The sequence below is a fragment of the Oryx dammah genome, unplaced genomic scaffold (genome assembly GCF_014754425.2).
Source record: "Oryx dammah isolate SB20612 unplaced genomic scaffold, SCBI_Odam_1.1 HiC_scaffold_18, whole genome shotgun sequence".
Lineage (NCBI taxonomy): Eukaryota > Metazoa > Chordata > Mammalia > Artiodactyla > Bovidae > Oryx > Oryx dammah.
In genome coordinates, this window is record NW_024070202.1 from 16,743,443 (window position 1) to 16,768,277 (window position 24,835).

At 44.3% G+C, this 24,835-nt stretch overlaps 1 protein-coding gene across 15 annotated transcripts in view; it reads right to left on the bottom strand.

Annotated features, from left to right (window-relative positions):
• The window catches only part of ICA1 (islet cell autoantigen 1), a 164,479-nt gene that overhangs the window by 85,973 nt on the left and 53,671 nt on the right, over nucleotides 1–24,835 (bottom strand). The window lies entirely within an intron of this gene.

Sequence of the window (24,835 nt, forward strand, 5' to 3'; positions counted from 1 at the left end):
AGAGAAATATATACCCAACTGAATGCAGAGTTCCAGAGAATAGTAAAGGGAGGTAAGAAAGCCTTCTTAACTGAACAAGGCAAAGAAATAGAGGAAAAGAATAGAATGGGAAAGACTAGAGATCTCTTCAAGAAAACAGGAGATATCAAGGGAACGACTGAGCACCTGAACAGCAATAAAAGAGCAAAGCCAAGAGGGGAAAAAAAAAAGAGAGGTGGCACTGCAAGTTGCATTCTTCACAGCAATTCCTTAAAGAACACAGCTTCTCAGTTCTGAGTTGATAAAGTATGGACCGGGTTTACTCAAAAAGCATGAACAATGGTGCAAATGCCTTTATCAATATGACTTCATTGTTCATTCACTAAGTCGTCTTCAAGTCTTTGCAACCCCATGAACTGCAACACACCAGGTTCCTCTGTCCTTCATGATCTCTCAAAGTTTGCTCAAATTCATGTCAATTGAGTCAGTGATGCTACCTAACAATCTCACCCTCTGCCACCCTCTTCTCCTTTTGCTTTCAATCTTTCCCAGCATCAGGGTCTTTTCCAATGAGTCAGCTCTTTGCACCAGGTGGCCAAAGTATTGAAGCTTCAGCATCAGTCCTTCCAATGAATATCCAGGGTTCATTTTCTTTAGAATTGACTGGTTTGATCTCCGTGCTGTCCAAGGGACTCTCTCAAGAGTCTTATTCAGCACCACAATTTAAAAGCATCAATTCTTTGGTGCTCAGCCTTCTTTATGGTCCAACTCTCACATCCATACATGACTACTGGAAATACCATAGTTTTGACTATATGGACATTTGTCAGCAAAAGTGATCTCTCTGTTTTTAAATATGCTATCTAGGTTTGTCATAGCTCTCCTTCCAAGGAGCAAAAATCTTTTAATTTCAAGGCTGCAGTGAGGATCCACAGTGATTTTGGAGCCCACGAAAATAAAGTCTGTCACTTTTTCTATTTTCCCCCATCTATTTGCCATGAAGTGATAGGACTGGATGCCATGATCTTAGTTTTTTGAATGTTGAATTTCAAGCCAGTTTTTTCCCTCTCTTCTTTCACCCCCATCAAGATGCTCTTTAGTTCCTCCTCACTTTCTGCCATTAGAGTGGTATCATCTGCATATCTCAAGTTATTGATATTTATCCCATCCTGAATCCTGCTGGTGATTCATCTAGCCTGGCAGTTCGCACAATGTACTCTGCATGCAAGTTAAATAAGAAGGGCAACAATATATAGCCTTGTCATACTCCTTTCCCAATTTTGAACCAGTCCGTTGTTCCATGTCCAGTTCTAACTGCTGCTGCTCGACCCACATTCAGGTTTCTCAGGAGACTAGTAAGGTGGCCTGGTATTCCCATCTCTTTAAAAATTGTCCACAGTTTGCTGTGATCCACACAATCAATGGCTTTTGTGTAGTCAATGAAGCAGAAATAGATGTTTTTCTGGAATTCCCTTACTTTCTCCATGATCTAACAAATGCTGGCAATTTGATCTCTGGTTCCTCTTCTTTTCTAATCTCAGCTTGTACATCTGGAAGCTCTTGGTTCATGTACTGCCAAAGCCTAGCTTGAAGGATTTTGAGTATAACCTTACTAGTATGTGAAATGAACATAATTGTACGATGGACTGAACATTCTTTGGCATTCCCTTTCTTTGGGATTGGAAGGAAAACTGACCTTTTCCAGTCCTGTGGCCACTGCTGAGTTTTCCAAATTTGCTGGCATACTGAGTGCAGCACTTTAACAACATCATCCTTTAGGATTTGAAATAGCTCAGCTAGAATTCCATTACCTCCACTAGCTTTGTTCATAGTGATGCTTCCTAAGGCCCACTTGATTTTACACTCCAGGATGTCCAGCTCTAGGTGAGTGACCACACCATCATGGTTATCCGGGTCATTAAGACCTTTTTCATACAGTTCTGTGTATTCTTGCCACCTCTTATTAATCTTGTGTGCCAGGTCCTTACAGTTTGTGTCCTTAATTGTGCCCATCTTTGCATGAAAGGTTCCCTTTGTATGTCTAATTTCTTGAAGAGATTTCTAGTCTTTCCCATTCTACTGTTTTCTTCTGTTTTGCTACTAAAATTCATTAACTTTATACTAGAAACAAAGCATCATTCTGTCTTATTCTGGGGGGAATCCCTCTCCCCCTGTTTAACAGATACACATTGGACATTATAGAGAAAATATCATGAAAAAACCCGTAATTGTTCTTGCCCTGACTTTGATGAGTAGGTTAAATCTAGTTTTTCCATAATCCCATATTTCCTTTCAGAACTTTTCCTTTTTGGTTGCTGGTGTGAAACCCAACCAACAGTATACATCACTATCCACTCCTACCCACCTTGCCTTCCGAGCTCTGTTCACTATTATTTATAAAGTTAGTTGTCCTGAATTATTACATCAGTATCCTTGTCTCAATTTTTACATTACCAGGAATTTCTTTGGAGCTACTGATCCATGCTGTGTGAAGAGGCAGATATAGTGCAATACAGTGGTAACAAGTACAAACTCAACAAATATAAGCTATAACGTATCAAGAGCCTGAAGATACACATTAGCTGAGATATACTGCTACTGTCTTTGAGGCATGGATGCACCTTGAAGAATGTATACAGATCTTAATCTTGACTTACACAGCAGTTACATCCTGATAAACTCTTATCAGGATAAGTTGAAAATATCCTAAGTCGACAATGCATTTAAACAGAGATGGATTTATATGAAATGGAGCAAGCTTGAGTCAGGGCCCCTTCAAAGACCTCACGCCTAATTTTGTAGGCTTTTTTTCCTAAATAGAGTTCCAAATACAATATAAGCCTGAACTTGCAAAACTGAGACCAGCCCTGAGTGAAAGGTATTTAGAAATCACTAAGATAAACTGTTTCATCTTGCAGATGAAGAACCTGACATCCAACTCTGCTCAATGCTGTGTGGCAGCCTGGATGGGAGGGGAGTTTGGGGGAGAATGGATACACGTATATGTATAGCTGAGTCCCTTTGTTGTATACATGCAACTACACAACAGTGTCTGTTAATCAGCTATACCCCAATACAAAATAAAAATTAAAAAAAAAAGAAAGAAAGAAAGAAAAAGAAACAGAGGCCCAGAAAGGACAACTTGATGAGGTCAGAATGTAGATGTCAATCGTTAATGAAAAGTCAGCCTTCCTTGTTTCCCTGTAGAAAGTGAAAGTGAAGTCACTCAGTCGTGTCCAACTCTTTGTGACCCCGTGGACTGTAGCCCACCAGGCTCCTCCATCCATGGGATTCTCCAGGCAAGAATACTGGAGTGGGTTGCCATTTCCTTCTCCAGGGGGAACTTCCCAACCCAAGGATCGAACCTGGGTCTCCCACATTACAGGCAGACACTTTAACCTCTGAGCCACCAGGGAAGCCCAGTAGAAGGGACTGCATTCTACCACTTTGTTGCTTAGCTGCATCCTACTCTTGAGACCCCATGGAGTGCAGCCTGCCAGTTTCCTCTGTCCATGGGATTCTCCAGGCAAGAATACTGGAATAGCTTGTCACTTCCTTCTCCAGGGGATCTTCCTGACCTAGGGATCAAGCCTGAGTCTCCGGCACTGGCAGGCGGATCCTTTACCACCGAGTGACCGGGGAAGCCACCAGGTAGCTACACTGCAACATAATTACCCCGACCAGACCCCACAGGCTCCTTTCAGGGAAACTGCCCCACTCACAGCCTCTGCTGAAAGTAACCACAGCCTGTTTCCGGAAGAGGATCGGCTTTGTGGAGACCTGGCCTCTTATCCTCACCTCCATGCTGTCAACACAGCTGATTAGAGCTGGGATTGACACCCGACCCGAGGGAGTCATTCCATCTGGGTCAATAACCTGCAAGGTCATCTGGTATAAAAGGAACTCAGCTCAAACACAAAAGGCTTTGAGGAACTAGGCCAGTCAAACTCTCTCTCCTGAAGTCTGAACTGGGGAATGTGGAAAGAGACAGACAATGAGCAGTGGGGAGACTTTATAATACGACCAGACCCAGAGAGTGGCTGTGCAGTTGCTGAGGAAGCCGCTGAGTTCTGCTGCTGCGGGAGAGATGAGATAAGCCCGTTTTCAAACCCCAAGGGACCCTCTGGCTCTAGAGTCTTTGAGGTCTGGTTCTGTTGCTCTTCGTGAAAGGCCCAGTATGGCAGCTCTGGTGGCTGCTTTCTTTCTGGCTTTGTCTTCGGAACCCCTAACCCCGTGCTGACCACCACCTCTCAGAGAGCACCTGACCCTTGTGTAAAGTGCTGGCTCAGCAAAAACTCAACTTCCACATCTTTGAAAACCTTCCCAGCCAAAGAGTGGGAAATGACCTTCAAAGTGAGTTCTGAATTCATCTTTGGGGAGTTTGACCTCAGGAAAGCACTTGAGTAGGTCTTTGATTATTCAGAAGCAAGAACATAACTTGCTTAACTCTCCTCCCTTACAGGCCGGTGAGGGACACAGAAAGCAGCCAGGCAGACGGGAGGCTGACAAGCTGACTGAGGCCAGACACACAGACACAGCAGACTGGAGGAGCACAGCATTCCTGTGGGATTCCCTGGGGTGCTTGGGCTGGGGCTCCTGGGAAAGGCCTGTACCTCCGGGAAAAATAGGGAAAGGGCTTGGAGCGCCACTATTTGACGGTTCAAGTGCAGTGTGACCACTGTGGAAGTGAATGGGACATCTGGGTTTCACTTGGTTTTGAAGAACCTCACAAACATGCTAAGTAATTAAACTCACCATTTAGTGCCATCTATAAAAACAAAGGAAGAGCTTTCAGGTATGACTAAGTGCATGTATATATATATAAAGGATAAGTATATGCAGCCATTTTTATTTTTTTTAAAACAAGCCATCAGAGAACGGTTAAAACAGGTGTAAGCAATTAGGATGCATTTAGTGAATTAACACTAACTACATACTCAAGAGGTAGAACTGCCTCCAAAGCTGCCTCTGAAGTCCTGAAGATAACACTCAGTCCTGTCCAACTCTTTGGATCCCATGGACTGTAGCCTGCCAGGCCCCTCTATCCATGGGGTTCTTCAGGCAAGAATACTGGAGTGGGTAGCCTGTCTCTTCTCCAGGGGATCTTCCCAACCCAGGGATCAAATGAGGGTCTCCTACATTGCAGGCAGACGTTTTACCATCTGCGCCACTAGGGAAGCCCTTGAAGGACTGAAATTTATTTCAATTTACTGTGTAACCATCCTGAGCCTACTGCGTTTTCCATTAGCTGGCACCTTCATGATTCCTGGGGGGCTTCCCTGGTGGCTCAGATAGTAGAGAATCTCCCCTTCAATGCAGGAGACCTGGGTTTGATTCCTGGGTTGGGAAGATCCCCTGGTGAAGGGATTGGCTACCCACTCCAGTATTCTTGCCTGGAGAATCCCATGGACAGAGAAGCTTGGTGGGCTACAGTCCATGGATCAAGAAGAGCTGGACATGACTGAGTGACTAACTCTCACTTTTCATTTTATGGTTTGCAGAAGGCTGACGCAGTTCCAGGGTCACAACCAGACATGATAACATCCAGGTAAGTATAGGAGTGTTGTTTTTTTTTTTTTTTCCTGGCTGTGCCATGTGGCTTGAAGACTCTTAGTTCCCCAATAAGGGATTGAAGTCTGGCCCTCAGCAGTGAAAGAGCAGAGTCCTAACCACTGGACCACCAGGAAATTCTCAGGAGTGGCCTTTTTCTGAGTATCCTTCTTAGGAACAAGGACATTTTTCACAGAAGCCTCTTTACCAACTTGATCAACTTTCTGTCACTAGTCAGAATTGGGTAACCTATAAATTCTTGAACCAGTTAGTGTCAGAGAGAATGAAATTATCAAGACTGTCTCAGACCAGTGGTTCCCAAGCTTGCGCATTCGTCAGAATCACCTGGAGGAGCTTATTAGCACACAGGTTGCAGGGTCCCCCACCCAGACTTCTGATTCGATAGGTCTGATGGGGGCACTCAAGAATCTGCATTTCTAACAGTTCCTATGTGATGCTGATATAGCTGTTTGCGGACCACACTTGGAGAACTACTGTCTTAAGACTAACCATCTGGGTTGCAATGAAGTTAGGGGATCAACCAAAAGTGTTTGCCCAAAAAGATAACTTTGTCAGCTGAAGATTTTGTATATGCTGGAACCAAATATTTCTATGAATTTTCTTTTGAAAACTATAAAGTTTCCGTAAGTTATATATGTGACAAACAATACTGACTGTGGTCTACCACAAGCCAGAATATGGAAGTAGAATACAAGCTAATGGCCTATGGCAGAAAATGTGGTTTGAGCAAATGTCACCCATTGTCACAAACATCCACCCATCCTGCCTTGCACGCTGTGCTACCCCACAACCCCCGCTTTCCTTGTGTACTTCTGTTCTCTTTCTCAAGGTTGAGGCAGTAGTGGTTATCAACTGCCTACTTGCTGAATTGGTATTGACCTCAGTTTCTCTCCTGGCAGAGGAGACAACATAAGCAAAGGGATGAGTGTAAGAAACAGCTGGTTGTTTGGAGGAAACGAAGCATCGTCATGTTTTTGCAGTATAAAGAATGAGGCTGGAAATGGTGTGAGGTAAGGCCCTAGATTTGGACAGGAGCAAAGCCACAGTGGGTTCTGTGGGATGTTGAGGAGCTTGAACTTGGTCCTGTGGCCTCAGCAGCCACTGAGCAGAGACGTGATGTGGTTGGATTTGGGTTTTGTTTAGATCACACTGGGTAGTGTGGAAGGCAGACGTGAAGCAGGGAGGCGTGGTAGAGCTTAGTAGCCCAGGAGAGCTGAGATGGTAGGCTTACAGAAAATATAGACCTAGATTCATGTCAATGAATGGCAAAACCAATACAGTACTATAAAGTAAAATAAAGTAAAAATAAAATTAAAAAAAAGAATATTTAGAAGGTCAAATCTACAAATCTGGTGATCTGTTAGATACAATAGAAGGTACAAAAAAATAAGGTATTCAGATATTCTTTAGTGTTTGACCTCAGTGAGAATTAAGAAATGAGCTGTAATGAATAAGGTGATGGAGTAGTGATACAGGCAAACAAGGAGATGAAATTAGTTTCAGATGACCCGTATTTAGGTTCTGTCCCACCTCCTCATGAAAAGTAGAGATGCTCAACTGGTAGTTAGGCATTCTAGGAAGGGTTTGAGAGAAAGGACTAGATAAGAGACAGAGATTTTGGAGTCAACTGTAGCTGAATCAAGAACACAAATTGACATTTAGCCAAAGATGGGATCCTGGGAAAGGCCAACATGATCATGATGGGCAAAGAAGCAGACAGCAGTGAAAAGGAGCAAAGGAAGAAGACTAGGGTGTAGAATTTCAGAGAGTCAAGGTTATACAGTTTAAAGCAGGAAGAAGTGGTCAACATTATAAAATACTGTAGAGAAGAGATTCCTTAAGATAAAGCCTGAAAACTGTTGATAGGTTTTGGACATGGGGAAGTCATGAGATTTCAGGAGAGTTCTTTTGTTTAGTTGCTAAGCCCTGTCTGATTCTTTTGCGAGCCCATCGACTACAGTCCACCACGTTCCTCTGGTACCTGGGATTTCCCAGGCAAGAATACTGGAGTGGGTTGCCATTTTCTCCTCCAGGGGATCTTCTTGACCTAGGGATCAAACCCACGTCTCCTGTATTGGCAGGCGGGTTCTTTACTGCTGAGCCAGCAGGGAAGCTAGCTGGGCTGAATTACAATGAGGTGAAAAAGTGTTTGTTCTTGTGGTTTTGAGTTTTGATGAGAAGGGCAGGGTAAGAAAGCCAATAGTCCTCACTGAAGGAGGGGCTTGGTCATAAGCTGAGGAGGGTTATGAAGGTGCAGAATAGTCAGGAGAGGAAACTATTCTTTAGGTGTTCTGAGAGGGTTGGCACTGCTTGTATTTGGGGCTCTCTAATTTTTCAGAGCATTTTGGTAGCCACAAGCCCAAGAAATAATATATATTTTAAATGACTGTGTCACTGGCTCTCAGGAAGACACCTTTGAATAATGCTTAAAGGAACTGGTAAGTGTATATGGCAGAGTGTATTTTGCAAAAATGGCCACAGTACTATTTCCAGTCACACATGGAAAAGGCTCTGTAACGAACTGACAATGAATAGAAGGCAGAAATGATTGTGTGTGACTTCTAAGGCAAAAGGCGATGAAGCTTCCAACTGGCTCTTTATCTGGGGAGGCTACCAAGCTGTGAGGAAGCCCAAACTGCCCACCTGTCTCAGGCTTGATGCTGGTTGCCAGCTGGGTTCCAAGGGCAAGCGTCCTGAAAAAAGAGCCAGTCCCAAGCTGCACTGTCCTTTGCCTTGGAAGTCACCAGGGTCATTTCTGTCCCCTGTCTGAATTCCTGACCCACATAATCTATGAGTATGATAAATGGCTGTTTTATTCTACTAAGTTTCAGAGTAATTTACTCAGCCATAGTAACTGGAACAGCATCCAAATATCCAATCAAGGAAACATGGCCATGAGGGAGAAACAAGATATCCTTGTATCCCAGACACAGTCATAAGGCATATTGAAAGGTATTGTTCTCATCTCTCTTGAATACAAGAAATTTTTATTCACTTCCCAGACTTCAGCTTACATGTACCCTAAATGTTTATGTCTAAGCCACAGCTTTATCCCTCAAGTGGCCTTTATTCAAATACTTTCCTAACTCTACATTTTTTACTACTTTTGCATTTATTATAATTAATACTTTATCACACTTAAATAGCTTTCCATTGTGCTAGCCTATTTTCAGAAGTAAATTTTTTGAGCCTCAATACTACTCTTCTACCCTTGAGCAGTAACACACATATACACACACACACACGGAGCACTTATTTTTAAAACAAGCCTTACCAATGTCACCAGATATCAAGAAAGGAACACTATCTCTACCTCTGCTTACCAGAAAACATCAAAAACAATGGGCTTATTCTCAGAGCAGGATTCTGAAATAACACAGGTAATAACACTATGAGGAATTACCTGCAAAATTTCTAGAATAAATCATAAGTATTCATAAATCATATAAATCATAAAACATTGAAGTATTCATCAATGTCTCTAATGCACAGAATCGTAAAAAATAGATGTTCAAGTTGTTTTACCTTAAATAACAGAGCTAAAATATTTTTCAGATTAAACAGTAAAACAATTAAAATCCTCTTAGTAATTTCTAAGAAATAGCTGCTGCTGCTGCAAAGTCGCTTCGGTCGTGTCTGACTCTGTGCGACCCCAGAGATGGAAGCCCACCAGGCTCCCCCGTCCCTGGGATTCTCCAGGCAAGAACACTGGAGTGGGTTGCCATTTCCTTCTCCAATGCATGAAAGTGAAAACTGAAAGTGAAGTTGCTCAGTCGTGTCCGACTCTTAGCGACCCCATGGACTGCAGCCCACCAGGCTCCTCCATCCATGGGATTTTCCAGGCAAGAGTACTGGAGTGGGTTGCCATTACCTTCTCCAAGAAATAGCTAAGCAACATCTAAGAAAGCACACATACATAAAACTGTTTTTTAAACATTAATCATGAGTTCATGTTAATTTCTATTTTCATGTTTTGGAGCTCAAATGTAGAAAGTTGAGATAACCAAAGTCTTCAGTTATTGGGATACGATTTGTGGTTTAGATTTTTGAGCACATTGACAATTAAAGGTTAAAAAAAAAAGGTTTCCTTACTATCCCATTGTGTGTGGTGTGTGTTCAGTTGCTTCAGTGGTGGTAGAATCTTTGCAACCCCATGGACTATAGCCCACCAGGCTCCTCTGTCCATGGAATTTTCCAGCAAGAGTGGGTTGCCACTTCCTTCTCTAGGGGATCTTCCCGGCCCAGGGATAGAACCCAAGTCTTCTGCACATCTCTGCATTGGCAGGCAGATTCTTTACCACTGAGTCACCAGGGAAACCCGTTATCCTACTGAGTAAAGACTAAGTCTATCAATAGCGCACTCAACTCTGCTCCATGCTGACCCTAACATCACCAGAAACTTCTTACCTCCAGAATCACCAAATATCAGACTCTTTGATCACAGCTTCCCATCCTTGAGACTTACTTTCTCAGGAGATCCCAGTGTAACCGCTGACAGCCAGGCCTGCGTTCTCACAGACAAGATGCTTCACATCCACTGACCTCTGTCCTCACTTTCCTTTTCACCAAGCTTGGATTGTATGGGCATCATGTCAAATGCCGTTTTGCTCTTTTGGCAGTCCTTCTTTCTACTCAGTTCGTAACTTCCTAGAAAACTCCAGCTATGGATGGGACCCATCTCCTACCTCCTCGTGTCTGTGCCTGCGGCAGCTTGTATGCTGAAGAAAAATCCACCATTGGGGCAGACTGGTATTATCTTCTAACTGCATGAGTAACAATACAGGCATGCCAAACAGTGCTTGTGTGTGAATTAGAACACGACCTCCCTTCCTCAAGACACTTGACTCCTCTGTTAGAAATCTGTGGTGATGTCTTGATTTTGCAAGAACAAGGTACCTTACTGCCATCTATCAGAAACTTGTCATGACAAATATATAAATCTGAGATGTTTTTGAGGTGAATAGTGCCCCTCTGACGTATGGCAACCTTGTGCAATGCCTATACAGCTGTACACAGCGGCCCTGATGACTAGCCTCAATCAGGCACTCATGAAAGTCAAATATGTCATGCCTTCACCTGTCTTCTTAAATCCACGCTTCTTCCCTTTATTCTCAGGGGATATCTATATCTGATACTTTAAGAAAACTGGAGCCATCATATGTTCAGTCGCTAAGTAGTGTCTGATTCTCAGGGATCCGATGGACTGTAGCCACCAGGATCCTCTGGTCCACAGGATTCTCCAGGCAAGAAAACTGGAGTGGGTTGCCATTTCCTCCCCTAGGGGATCTTCCTGACCGAGAGATTGAACCCGCATCTGTGAAGTCTCCTGCTTTGGCAGGCGGATTCTTCTACTACTGAGTCACCTGGGAAGCCCCATAGTGTCATATGAAAGTGAAAGTGAAAGTCGCTCAGTCATATCTGACTCTTTGTGACCCCACAGACTCCACAGTCCATGGCATTCTCCAGGCCAGAATACTGGAGTGGGTAGCCTTTTCTTTCTCCAGGGGATCTTCCCAACCCAGGGATCAAACCCAGGTCTCCCGCACTGCGGGCAGATTCTTTACCAGCTGAGCCAGCGGGGAAGCCAGCATCATATGGGAACGCCCTGATTATCTTACTGTGTATCCACACTCGTTCCATAATTTACACCCATCCTTTCTGTATTTTGTCCTCCTATCAAGACCAGTCGCTTTGTGTGAACTCTGGATGTCAATCCTTCTAGTCTTCCAAGATACTCCTCTCTCTCCTGTGTCTTCAACTTTGCATGCCACCTCCCTCCCATTTCTCATCTGCAAACAGGCTTTTCTCCTATCAGGAAAATCTCGCTCAGACTTTTGTCCTTCAACCACACCCTACTTTCCCTCCAAGCTTCTCAAAAGACTTGTTCCTATACCCATATTTCCTCTTCCTCATATTTCCTCATTCTTCCTTCCTTGACAATTTTACAAAACATGCTTGTCAGATGCTTAATCCAGGAACACTTTTTATTCTTCATCACATGTGACCTAACAGTGGGGACGTTCAGAGTTGGCAGATCCTTCCTTTGAAATGCTTCCATTTTTTGGTTGCCATGACACCAAATAATCTTGCTTTTCCTTTACTCTGGATTCTCCTCTACCTGACCATTAGGTGCTGAAATTCCAATCCCCTTCTCTCTTCTTTTCCCAAACCTGTTACTAAGGGATCTCATTTGTTCTCATGCATATCAATCACAGATACCAACAGTTCCTAAATGTGAGTACCTCTTAGAGATCCACAATAAAACATACAATTCCAATGGGATTATCTCACATTTATCTCCTACATGAATTATTGATGAATTATTTTCTTAGGCTCCAAACGTGTCTCTCATCGTGTTTTCCATGGCTCAGTAAAGGTGATCTCTCCCCAGCACGGCAGAGACTGAGAGCCCATCCTTGACTCTCCTCTCCTCATAAGCAAGTCTTCCCCCACTTCTGTCTGCGCTAACTCCAAAAGTGAAGTGAAAGTCGCTCCGTTGTGTCCGACTCTTTGCAATCCCACGGACTATACAGTCCATGGAATTCTCCAGGCCAGAATACTGGAGTGGATAGCCTTTCCCTTCTCCAGGGGATCTTCCCAACCCAGGGATTGAACCCAGGTCTCCTGCATTGCAGGCCGATTCTTTACTAGCTGAGCCACAAGGGAAGCTAACCCCAAAGCAGGTCTCAAATGCTTCCACTTTCTTCCACACTGATACTGGTACTCCTGTCCAAGCCACCACCACAGGCCACCTTAACTCTATGTTCATTTTCTCCCTCAGTCCTTCCATGCCTCTCACTCCCTCCCTCATTCATTTATCAGAATACTTTTTAAATGAAGCAGAATAACCGTTTTAAAACACAAAACTGACCATTTCATTCTCTTCCTTACAGTCCTCTGCTGGCTTCTCAGGGTTCAGTTCAGTTCAGTTGCTCAGGAGTGTTCGACTCTTTGCGACCCCATGAATCGCAGCATGCCAGGCCTCCCTGTCCATCACCAGCTCCCGGAGTTCACTCAGACTCACGTCCATCGAGTCTGTGATGCCATCCAGCCATCTCATCCTCTGTCGTCCCCTTCTCCTCCTGCCCCCAATCCCTCCCAGCATCAGAGTCTTTTCCAATGAGTCAACTCTTCTCATGAGGTGGCCAAAGTACTGGAGTTTCAGCTTTAGCATCATTCCTTCCAAAGACATCCCAGGGCTGATCTCCTTCAGAATGGACTGGTTGGATCTCCTTGCAGTCCAAGGGACTCTCAAGAGTCTTCTCCAACACCACAGAAGGTCCTTACTCATTCCACCCTTCTCTGACTGTGCTCTAACAACACGGCCTCTTCCTTCCAACCCTTTTCCACCTCAGGAATTCGCATATGCTGTGAGGTCTACAGAAGTTACTCTTGAAACTTCTCCTTGCTGGCACCAAAGCATCCTCGAACTCTTAGGTAAGATTAGTGACTCCATGCAGAGAAGTCTGCTTACATTCTCCCAACTAAATGAGGTTCCAGGCATGTACTCTCATAACACACTGTCCATGCTTCCAAGGAGTATGGCACAACTTGGGCTTCCCACGCGGCCCTAGTGGTGAAGAACACCCTGCCAATGCGGAAGACGTAAGAGATGCGGGTTCGATCCCTAAGTCGGAGAGATCCCCTGGAAAAGGGAATCGCAACCCACTCCAGTACTCTTGCCTGGAGAATCACATGGACAGAGGAGCCTAGTGGGCTACAGTCCACAGGGTCACAAAAGAGTCAGACATGAAAACAACCTCCCTATTAGTTCCACCCTGAGGGCAGGGATCATGCCTGTGTGGCTTGGCACTGAGTCCCCAGTATAGCGGAGAGACTAGGGGCTCAAAAGAGTTGTTGAATGCTAACACCTAATGGCACTTGTTAATTGAAGTATTCCTCTTCTTTCATTATAGTGGATTGAATGACGGTATTAATGTAAGCTTGTGAAGAGTAAGGTAAGCCAGCTTGTCCAATTTACGTAGAACTGTACCATGTCATGAGATGGCCAGTCAAGAAATGCCTTCGGGGAATGCTACATGGTGATATCTACACATTTATACCTATCACTGACATAAATCTATGATTCATTTCTCTTTAAACAGCTGTCTCCTAGTAAGCTATGTGCCCTCAAAGTTGCCTCACGCCAGTGTGTTCAAACAGGAGGAAACGGACACCTGTTTGGAGAATGAGTTACTCCAAGGGGAGAATGAAGACCTCCAAAGCAGAGCAACCCCAGGATTATCTGACAGCCATAGAGGAGATGCAGAAAGCTGCCAAGTGCCATGGAATACAGAGGTGCTGACTTGTGACGAGAGCTGCCGAATTGAGAGTCCTGCAGAAATTCAGTGCTAGCCTAGCCCTTTGCTTCCAACTGAGGTTTAGTCATGTAAAGACAGGCAGGAGAAACCTTAGAAGCAGAGACAATGTTGGTTTTGAGCATGTGTATGCTGTGCACGTGCTCCTTCTCTCTCGCACACACACACCATCTCTCCCAAACCTGGCAGTACCTCTAGCTTTCCCATATGAGTGTGCGTGTGCTAACTTGCTTCAGCTGTATCCGACTCTTTGCGACCCTATGGACTGTAGTCTGCCAGGCTTCTCTGTCCATGGGGATTCTCCAGACAAGAACACTGGAGTGGGTTGTCGTTTCTTCCTCTAGGGGATCTTCCTGACTCAGGGATAGAATCCACGTCTCTTCTGTCTCCGGCATTGGCAGGTGGGTTCTTTACCAGTAGTGCCACCTGGATGTAGCCCGCCAGGTCCCTCTGTCCATGAAATTCTCTAGGCAAGAATACTAGAGTGGGCAGCCGTTCCCTTCTCCATATGAGGTAGTCATCATAATGCTTTTTTTTTTTGGTTACCTTTCCTAAAAGTAACCAGAGCCTTAGTATCCATCAGTAACATCTTTCCTGCATCTCCCAGCCAGAAAGGTTGGCTGCGATGACTGGTCTTGAAACCAGCTCTCTCCTAAATCAAGCTCAGGTGGTAAGGGGCACTGGGTCTGGAGTCAGCAGGAAGGCGGGTCTGTGTCTGGTTGTGTCAGGCTCTCCAAGGTGACCATGAGTAAACCAAACTCTGGAGTCTCTGCTTCCCCCTTCGTAATGTCTCTCAGCACATGAGCTGTGACTAAAAAAAGTGGAAGATGAAGAAAATGGGATCCTCAGAGTGTGAGTAGTTATTATTAGAGATCCTCCTCTCATCTGGCTTATGAATTTTAATTGTGATGGAAATGCATGTAGTTCAGAATAAAGTGGCACGTTCTCCCAATTTAGATGAAACTTCACGTCCCCAGGAACTTCCAGGATGATAGGAACTTAGGGAAGTGCCACATGTGGACTCTGCTACGCATCTGAACACTAAGCCATCACACAAATTCTGTCTCATGAGTAAACATCTTATTTCCCCACCTACACTGCACAACTGTTCCAACACAACAGGCATACTCAGTAATTGGCCAGTGAAGTCACTGAAGGGAGATCAAAGAATGGAAAGTATGCCTAGAGTTTTCTGCTGACATATGGTCAGTTGATTTATCTTTGAAGTGAGTTCTTCCTTTGCAAGTGTGACTTTATGCTCCACAATCAAAGCAAAATGGGAAAACACACAAAAACTGCCACAGAGAAGGGAAATATCAAGGCACTCATGCTGAAATGGATCTAAAAAAAATCACCTTTTTTAAACCCAATTCCTTCCTTGATTGACATTCCCATTAATTTTGTAGCTCCTGTTCTTTGTAGTATGGGCAGCCTGTCCCTCTGGGAGTCTCCTTCTAGATTAGGGTCATGATACCGGAATTCTGACCAGTATTTCGAGGAGGAACTCGGCACCTGGCGAGGGGACAACATACAATGTGAAAGGACAAGGTGGGGCTTGCTGACCTGATTCACAGGAAGACAATGAGTAACAGCAATGCTGTCAAATGCTTTGAGAACAAGAATTATTCTCTAAACCACAAGCGGTTCTCAACTAATGCAGAAACAGGCATATAAAAACACTGGACAGAAAACATGAAAAAGAACAAGGTTTCTGATTGAAGCAGAGGTTGGGAAAAAAATACAGTAAAGGGTACCAACTAGAGACACTAATCTAACTCAAGTTTCTCACAGGGTGTACAGGGCCTGATCGAGATGAAACATACACATCTCATTATTAAGCAGCAACATTGCAGCCAGGTAAGGCTTACATACTAAAAGCTTTCCAGACCTTGTCACTAGAAAAAGGTAACTACTGTGTGCACAGATACACACTTAGGTCTAAAGGGGATACAACAAGACCATCCACTTGGCACCCATATCTAAAACATCCAAACGTGGCTACCTCGCGCACGCGCACGTGTGTGTGTGCGTGCGCGTGCGCGTGCGTGTGCGTTTGTGTGTGTTAGCCGCTCAGTCATGAGTGACTCTTATGACCGCATGGACTATAGCCCACCAGGGTCCTCTGTCCACGTAATTGTCCGGGCAAGAATACTGGGGTGGGTTGCTGTTCCCTTCTCCAGGGGATCTTCCCAACCCAGGGTTTGAACCCAGGTCTCCTGCATTGCAGAGATTCTTTATCACTGAGCCATGAGGGAAGCCCTGGCTACCTCTTACTGGTATAAAATCTACAGAAAGAGGGGAGGCTTCTCAGTTCCCTTAGGACTCTTCCTACACGGATAGCTAATTTCCTCAGGATCTTTATCACCAAGTAATACTGCAGCCTGGTCTGATAATACAGCCTGAAGAGTTTCAGTTTTACTCTGAAGGAGAGTGGGCCAGCATCGCATAGACAAAGTGGGCATGGTCACAGAGAACACAGAGGATTGGGAGGCTAACAGATAAACACGGTAGATCCTTAAGCAGAGATACATCATGACAAGACTGCTGTTCAGAGAAGGTACGATTTCGGTTAAGTGTGTTTGTAAGTGTGAATGTGGGTATGTGTGAGTGAGAGAGAGAGAGAGGCAGACAGACAGACACATCTGTTAGGAGACCTTTCATTAAAGCCCCAGGTGGTGAAAAGTCAAGATCAGGTGGTCACAGTGAGAAGAGGAAGCGACCACTGCAAGGGGGCTTTTGAAGGGTCTCTGAGCGAGCAGGATACGACAGGACAAAGGAGATGAAGCTAAGGAGTGAGTCAGGTTTTGAGTTTGGGGCCCAGAAGATTGCTAGGGTCAATCAACAAAGGTGGTAAGCCGTAAAAACACAAAACAAAACAGAGGACTGGGGAGGAGACGGGGAGCGGAGACAGGGCAGTGTCCCGGGTGAGCTGCTGGGACACTTACGTGTGGCCTGTGAAGAGATCGTAGTGTTTCCTAGTTGTCAAATATCTTAAGTGAGAAATCAGGCTTAGAGAGAGAGAAATCCTACCGTCCACCCTAAGACTGTGGAAGTGAAGTCATGAGAGCTGATGAGGTTGCTTACAGAATGTGAGGATGGTGAACGGAGGAGCTGAGGAAGATTTTTGAGGAATGCCCTGCTCGTCAGCTTGAGAGTGAAAAGGCACCAGTCAGTGGGATGAGGGGAGGAGAAGAGAAACTCATCAGAAGGAGCAGAACACTGAATAGCTGAGAAATTAATCATTCCTTCTGTATTTCTGAGACTTTGGGTGTAGCTGCACTGGTGTTAATCATGTGTGTGACTGCCTTTCTTCCCGACTGTCTGGAAACCTCCTCAGGGAAGGGGTCCTGCATCCCTGCTCTGTCCCCTCAGTGTCGACCTGATACACCCCCTTATATCAGAGCAGTAGCTGCTGAGAAAGCCGAGTGTTGGGGCACAGGTGACCTTGTTCACATGCGTCCGGTTCCCTGGCAACCAGAAAGCAAGTGGCTCCATGTCTACACATTCTGCTCCGGACTTCCTGTCCCCTGACCCCCTCTCTCCCTAACCCTCCCTGCTTTACACACCCTTCTGCCCTGCCCTCTGCTGCTCTCGCCAAGGGAGAAAGAACTCCTCACCTCCTTATCTCTTAATGTTTTATGGAGAGGAACACAAACACATCTCACTATAGATTTAGTCTGTATCCAACCTAAAAAGGTAAAGTGGCGGTATTTAATACTGGCTGGTTCACAGGATTGTTGAGACGCCTAATGAGGTAATGCATGCTACGTCTCTTGGCCCAGGGCCTGACCCAGAGTGAGCACCCAGCATGTGTTAGGCATCACTCTCAAGTGGTCAACTTGCATACCTAGTACTGAGCACACAGCCATGGCTCAAAAAATGAATGAATAGTTTAAGCTCAATTATACAAAGCCTTTATCACTCCTCACAAAGACCTCACATTTGGATGATTCAGTTCAGTCGCTCAGTCGTGTCCAACTCTTTGCGACCCCATGAATCGCAGCACGCCAGGCCTCCCTGTCCATCACCAACTCCCGGAGTTCACTCAGACTCACATCCATCGAGTCTGTGATGCTATCCAGCCATCTCATCCTCTGTCGTCCCCTTCTCCTCCTGCACCCAATCCCTCCCAGCATCAGAGTCTTTTCCAATGAATCAACTCTTCGCATGAGGTGGCCAAAGTACTGGAGTTGCAGCTTCAGCATCATTCCTTCCAAAGAAATCCCAGGGCTGATCTCCTTCAGAATGGACTGGTGGATCTCCTTGCAGTCCAAGGGACTCTCAAGAGTCTTCTCCAACACCACAGTTCAAAAACATCAATTCTTTGGCGCTCAGCCTTCCTCACAGTCCAACTCTCACATCCATACATGACCACAGGAAAAACCATAGCCTTGACTAGACGGACCTTAGTCGGCAAAGTAATGTCTCTGCTTTTGAATATGCTATTTAGGTTGGTCATAACTTTTCTTCCAAGGAGTAAGTGTCTTTTAATTTCATGGCTGCAATCACCATCTGCGGTGATTTTGGAGCCCCCCAAAAAGTCTGACACTGTTTCCACTGTTTCCGCATCTATTTCCCATGAAGTGATGGGACCAGATGCCATGACTGGGAACCATGTATACACATTCAAATAAATCTCCTCCTAACTATGGATTTCTCTTTTATAAAGAAGATAGACACTTTTATTTGCAACCTGAAACAGATATTCAGTGTTTTGACAACAATGTTAGAAAACTGGAATGAAGTCGAAATAAGGTTAGAAATGTTTTAATCCGATCTGACCCTCCCCTCATACACTGTAGATAAAAATAAATTAAGAAAGCCGGTCAAATGAAAAAGATTAACTAAATATTTGAAATAAAGCACAGTGTCACATGTCTGGAGGGTAATTAAGGCTTCTTAATGTCTTTAAGAGCAGTTAGCATAGTTGAAGGAAAGAAAAATACATCAGAACAAGTACAAAATAGTATATTAGAACAATTACAAAGCAGTGTATTAACCAAAAAGTGAATTATTGGAAGTTCTGGGTTTTAAGTGAGGCTTGGGGAAGATAATGGCTGTAAATTGACAGGGAAGAAGTTAAGGAAAAGACTTCCTGTTTAGGTGACGCAACCAGGAAGTACAGGGATGTGGGGGCCTGAACTTGCCATGTGAAAGTTGATAAATACACAGAAGGGGTTTTGTTGAGAATCAGAGAGATGAAACTGATGAGGTATAACGTAAAAGGAACTGAAAGAACACGTGGATACAGGAAATTGGATTTAAAACAAATATCTACTGAGTGCCATTTTAGACTCTTCAACATAATGACTTTAAGATTTAAGCCAGGGTGTGAATACTGGCTGAGTTCCAAACTGGTGATATTGGGGTTTCTACCAAATGTCCAGTTATACTTTTATGACTGGTCATTCTATTTTGTCACTGTTAATTGTTACTTTTCGGGAAATCTGCTGATGGCATTGGCTTCTACTTTTATAACTGCAGATATCTTTTGGACTGAAGTGTTTCATGTCTGATTTATTTTTATCACTGTTCTTTTCTATCAATGCAAAAAAAAAAAAAATCTCAGTCATGCCCATGGTCAGTGAGTAGAATGGATGAGAGCCTACACAGCTTATGTTCCAGTTGTGGGAAATTCATTCATGCCCGTGGTCAGTGAGTAGAATGGATGAAGCCTACACAGCTTATGTTCCAGTTGCGGGAAATTCATTCATGCCCGTGGTCAGTGAGTAGAATGGATGAAGCCTACACAGCTTATGTTCCAGTTGCGGGAAATTCAAGGTGATCTTTTTTGCAAATAGTGTGCTTTTCTGCTTGCTTTTCCATGCACCTGACCTTCTGCAAGGTCAGCCTGGGGCATACATCTGCCTGGGATGTGTGGGAGGCTGTTCATGTGGACTGTTACCAGAGAAATAGAGAGAGGAAGTGGTACTCTCTAGCTCCTGACAGCCCAAATGAGGTTTTTGAAGTCTGCAGCAAGTAATAAGCTTAAAATTCACTTTACCAGACAATAAAGCACTATACTATTTTTCTCTCCCATTTTAGTAGACAGATTTGATCATACTTTTCTTGTGGTGGGGGTTGGCGTGGGGAGGTTAATGATAGCACAGGGAAAGGGAGAAAGCCTGCCCATCCCCTCTGGCTGGACAAGTCAATCAGGGAAGTGGGCCATGACACAGGGGGCCCCACTTTGTCCCATGGAGGGAAAGCACTGAAGAAAAAACTAAAGGTAGAATGTGGCCTGTCCCACTACCAGCTTGGGAATTTGCAAGAGGGTTGCCTCTCAAGCCTGTCTCTCATCTAAATAAGATCAGCTGTACCCCAGTAAAGCAATGCAGTTGACAACGGAGAGCTGAATTCAGTTCTCCAGTACTGGGTTGGGAAAAAGTTCATTTGGGTTTCTCCATAACCCTCTTACAGGAAAATATGAATGAACTTTTTGGCAAACCCAACATTTCCCTTTTCATTGTGTTCATGGGGTTAGCATCTGGTCCTATCACTTCAAGGCAAATAGATGGGGAAAAAATGGTAACAGTGGCAGATTTTATTTTCTTGGGCTCCAAAATCACTGTGGAGGGTGACTGCAACTCCAAAATAAAAAGATGCTTGCTCCTCGGAAGAAAAGCTATGACAAATCTAGACAGTGTTATTGAAAAGCAGAGACGTCACTTTGCCGACAAAGTTCCATATACTCAAAGCTATTGTTTTTACAGTAGTCACGTACAGATGTGAAAGCTGGACCGTAAAGAAGGCTAAGCACTGAAGAATTGATGCTTTCAAATTGTGGTGCTGGAGAAGACTCTTGGGAATCCCTTGGACAGCAAGGAGATCAAAACAGTCAATCCTCAAAGAAATCAACCCTGAATATTCACTGGAAGGACTGAGGCTAAAACTGAAAATCTAATACTTCAGCCACCTGATGTGAAGAGCTGACTTATTGGAAAAGACCCTGATGCTGGGAAAGATTGAGGGCAAGAGGGGAAGGGGACAACTGAGGATGAGATGGTTGGATGGCATCACTGACTCAATGGACATGAGTTTGAGCAAATTCAGGGAGATGGTGAAGGACAGAGAAGCCTGGTGTGCTGCAGTCCATGGGGTCACAAAGAGTTGGACATGACTGAATGACTGAACAGCAACAACAAATAGTTCCCTGGGCTCTCAGGGTGTGGAGAAGAAGAAATTCAGAGAGTCTCACATTCTCTGAGAAAGAAAAGGAAGGTGGCAAAGGGAGCGGGTTAGTGAGCTTGCCAGGGAGTGGCCCTGGGTTGAGGGCCAAATTGGAGTCCAGCGTAGTCTGAGTTGCCATTAGGGTGATTCATCAGGGGAATGTGGCGAAGGCTCTTTGAACATTGCTGGGGCAGAGGAAGGAGACCAGGCATCAACCCAGCCACAGGTTTTAGGGATATACCATGCAAGCCCAGAATGGCCGTGCTGCAGCAATGACAAGAAAGGAGCCAGGGGACAGAGGGTGGCTTCAAGGATGCCATCTCCCCTCTCTCTCCAGGACAGAGTCAGCCAGTGCCCTCCTGGGCAGGATGGGGGGGGGTGGGCAGTAGAATTCTGAAAGAGCATCCCCAAAGGGACTACTTCAACCAGAGAGTAGGAAAGAGAATTTTGAACAGACTCAACATTTGAAATGAAATGAGGGAGGCTATATTTAACCTCATTTAACTGACAAGTCCTGAAGTCCCCACCATGCATGCTCATAAAGAAGCCACAGGCAGGTCTAGAAAGTAAGATGTGTATGCTAAGTCGCTTCAGTCGTGTCCAACTCTGTGAGACCCCATAGACAGCAGCCTACCAGGCTCCCCCGTCCCTGGGATTCTCCAGGCAAGAACACTGGAGTGGGTTGCCATTTCCTTCTCCAATGCATGAAAGGGAAAAGTGAAAGTGAAGTTGTTCAGTCGTGTCCGACTCTTGGTGACCCCATAGACTGCAGCCTACCAGGCTCCTCCATCCATGGGATTTTCCAGGCAAGAGTACTGGAGTGGGGTGCCATTGCCTTCTCCATAGATGTGTATACATGTGACATATGAGTAAATTTACAACCCCTTCCCACCTGGCCCTGCCAGAGTCTATGGGACAATGAGAAAGTCAGTTAACCTCTCAAGCTTCAAAATCCTCATCCATGAAGAGGGGATCGTAGTATCTACCCTCTGGAGAATGTGAATGAGGCTATTCAGGTAAAGTGCTTAAAATCGGAGCTGCCACAAGATAAACTTTCAATAATATATTTCCTATTTTTGACATCATTTCTACTAAGACATTCAATTTCAAAGTTTTCATTGTCCTATTTAAGAGTGGCCATACATCTGTCAAGAAATGTCAGAGAACTGTGCTCCTGAAAGTCTTTATTTTTGATTTCACAGCTTCTCAGGCATCCCTACAGGTACAGGATGTCATTCTGGGACAAACGAAAATTTTTGTTTTCACACCATGCCCGACTCTTTCTCACTACAGGAAGTATAAAGCAGGACGTCACTGCTCATGAACGATGTTAGCTGTAACAGACCACAGAACAAGATGATGGCGGTGGTGGATAACCCAGTGCTGGAGACTTCTCTGTCTCAGGCTGGTCTGGTCCTAAGAAACAGACCAACTACAGGCAGTAGTCAAACCACACAAAAGAGAAAGGATGCAGATGGAGAAGACTGATTTATGATGCTACAGGCTAAAAACATGCAAATTGGGACAGTAACAGTGCCAGATTGCTCCTGGAAAATTCCCTGTCCTTAGCATATGTAAATTAAGTCTCAGAGCTGTTTGCTATGTGCTCACAAAGTGGTAAGTTCCTGAGTAATAGACTCTAGATATTAACTAACCCGAGGCTCCATCCCAGCTCTTTCAGTTTCCTGAGTCAACCTGAAGACCATTAAGGAAACTTCAGCTGAAACAGGAGAAGAAACTTAATGAGCGAGGTTATATTGATCAAAGATGGGTAAAGTAAGTGTATTTGAGTGTCTGTGATATACCAATTTCTAGGCTCAAGGGTTTAAGTAAACATGTATGATGAATAGCAAAAAACACAATAATGCTTAATATAGTAGAATTTGAGGGGGGAGGGTCTCATTTAGTGACCTTTCCATATAATTCAACTTTATTTTTTCAAACAACCTAAGAAATGTTTATACATTTGACACCTGTCTTTTGGGATGTCTTATTAAAAAGAACAAAATCATTTTTTTTTTTGATGGGTCAGTTGTCACTGGAGCATCAATTATTCCATAGTGGTGTGCTGGGAAAATATGTCTCAAGATGTGATCCACACAAGGAAATCACCTTGGAAGCTCATTAAAAATCATACTCTTGGGTTCTACCTCCCACCTCCTGAATCAGAATTCTTAGTTGGGACCTGGGATTCTCCATGTCCTACTCACTTCTCAGAGGAATCTTAAACACAAGCCAAGCCAAAGAGGCCTGAATTCAGGGTTAGGAAAACGTCCTTTACTGGAAATGGGCCAGGAGGCCACCTATCTTTCTGAGCCTATTTGCTGTAGGGTCTCCTGATACTCTCCTCTTACGAGTACTACTCTCCTCTTACGAGTACTAATCTTTTTGCAGTGTACTGGCTTTAAGCCAATAAGCTGACACACAGGATCCTCAGCCAGGTGCTGGCCTTTGTGACGTCAGCTTTCCATCCTTGAGCCTTATTCTGTCTGTTCAGGCCTGAGGGCTCTAAAAAGTATACCGCAGCAGGGTTCAAGCTCCTGGCCCCCAGGACCGATGTGGAGACACCAGGCATTTTGCACTACAAATTGCACTCACGGAATAAAATGAAGTGGGAGAAATGCTACAAGCCTAACACAGAACATAAGCCCTTGGGATCAGAGAAAATGAGAACAGAAAATGTGGAATGTGCTGGAAGAGGTGGTTGCTACGTTAAGGCGAGGTGTGGTCTCTTCCACCACAGAAACATTTTCCTCTGTGGTGACTAAGCACTTTAAAGGATCCATTTATCGGATTTGTGGAGTCAGAGGATTTGGGTCGAATCCTGCCTTATATGTGTGGCTGTGGGCAAGTCAGTCAGGCCCATGGCACCTCAGTGGTCCTAGCTATGAAACAGGACAAAGAAATCAGGCCCTCACTGAGCTGTTGTGTAGCTCCAACCAAGTAATGAACATGGAACAGCTTTGTAAACTAAAGACACCTTACAAATATTTAACCAGAAATATCCTGCACTGTATACATACTTAAGTTGCTGCTACATCTTATCTATAGCACAGAATGCTAAGAAAAACCCAAGACTGGGAAAAAATTCAAATATGTTAATTATCTTAACATAAATAAACCTATCATATTGTTCAATATGGAGCTTAAATATCTGCTGTGCTTTTGTACCATGAAAAAAGATAGCTTTAAAGAAAAAATGAGCAGTGCTTTGACTTCCCCACAACTTGTATTTAACATTCTCTTAAAATGGGCTATTCTTGTTTTCTTGATTAAAGAATAAGTGAAAAAGTTGATCAAACCTTCATTTTCAAAACCCTCTTTCCTAACACCCATTTCTAAATGTCTACTTTACTTACATGATTTATTAGCTGAAACTGCGAAATGGTGGGTGAAACGGGGACATGCTGGGAGAGAAGAGGGACAAGTAGGTCGATACAGAATACAAGAGGTTTTGCTCCAAACCTAAAATACACTACGGATGGGGAAGAGGGGGCTAACTTAAGAAATCTAATCATTGTCTGGCTTCACATCACTGCTCTTAGTTGTTGTCTTCTCATCAGAGAGTAGAAGACGTGCAAACACTTTTAAAGGAAAAGCTAGTTCTTTCAGCAGAGAATTAAAATTAAAAGCAGACACAGGCCCAGATAATAAGTAGCAATAAAAGCTTTCGCTGACATAGCTTCAATTTACAAATCACTGGCTTTTCCTGGCAGTGCTTGGGGAAGGAGGGTGAGGAAGTATCGCCTACATGGCCTGGATGAGGAAGATATGGAAAGCTTTAAAATTAAAGATGT